General features: G+C 48.7%; 1 pseudogene; it reads left to right on the top strand.

The window, feature by feature from the left end:
• Positions 1 to 369: 369 nt before the first annotated feature.
• Positions 370 to 486, top strand: LOC136643451 (5S ribosomal RNA; annotated as a pseudogene).
• Positions 487 to 786: the final 300 nt, after the last annotated feature.

Below are 786 nucleotides of genomic sequence, written 5' to 3'. Positions count from 1 at the left end.
TGGAGAAGGAGATTTCAAGGAGAAGGGACGAGCACCAGGCCAGACTTTTCAGGGAGCTCTTCTCCTTTGACAGTGCATCCATGCAGGTAAGTCAGTGGCCTTGTCTGCCCTTGCAAATGGCTGAATGTGCTAGTTGTCTCCCATACATGAAGATTTCAGGGAAGTAAAACAATGGATGACTATATTCATCAGGAATTATCTTCTGTGTTCAGGAATCAACAGTTGCGCTCACTTGCTCCCGAAGTTGCCTTTATCCAAGTTTCAGAATGTATCTGCTGCCTTTGGGTGGTTGCTGGAAGTTATGAACAAGAAACTTGTGCCAGAGGAGGAATCAAATGCCCACATTCACTGTGCCACAAGGTCTGATTTCCCAGCAACTGTTACCCTGCACATGCCCGATCTCGTCTGATCTTGGAAGCTAAGCAGGGTCAGGCCTGGTTAGTACTTGGATGGGAGACCGCCTGGGAATACCAGGTACTGTAGGCTTATACCATAGTCTTTCATAAGAACATAAGAACAGCCCCACTGGATCAGGCCATAGGCCCATCTAGTCCAGCTTCCTGTATCTCACAGCGGCCCACCAAATGCCCCAGGAAGCACACCAGATAACAAGAGATCTCATCCTGGTGCCCTCCCCTGCATCTGGCCTTCTGACATAGCCCATTTCTAAAATCAGGAGGTTGCGCATACACCTCATGGCTTGTACCCCGTAATGGATTTTTCCTCTAGAAACTTGTCCAATCCCCTTTTAAAGGTGTCCAGGCCAGATGCTGTCACCACATCCTG

The sequence above is a fragment of the Tiliqua scincoides genome, chromosome 2, assembly GCF_035046505.1.
Source record: "Tiliqua scincoides isolate rTilSci1 chromosome 2, rTilSci1.hap2, whole genome shotgun sequence".
Classification (NCBI taxonomy): Eukaryota; Metazoa; Chordata; class Lepidosauria; order Squamata; family Scincidae; genus Tiliqua; species Tiliqua scincoides.
The sequence above is the reverse complement of the archived record's forward strand: the minus strand, read 5'-3'. Positions and strand labels throughout refer to the sequence as shown.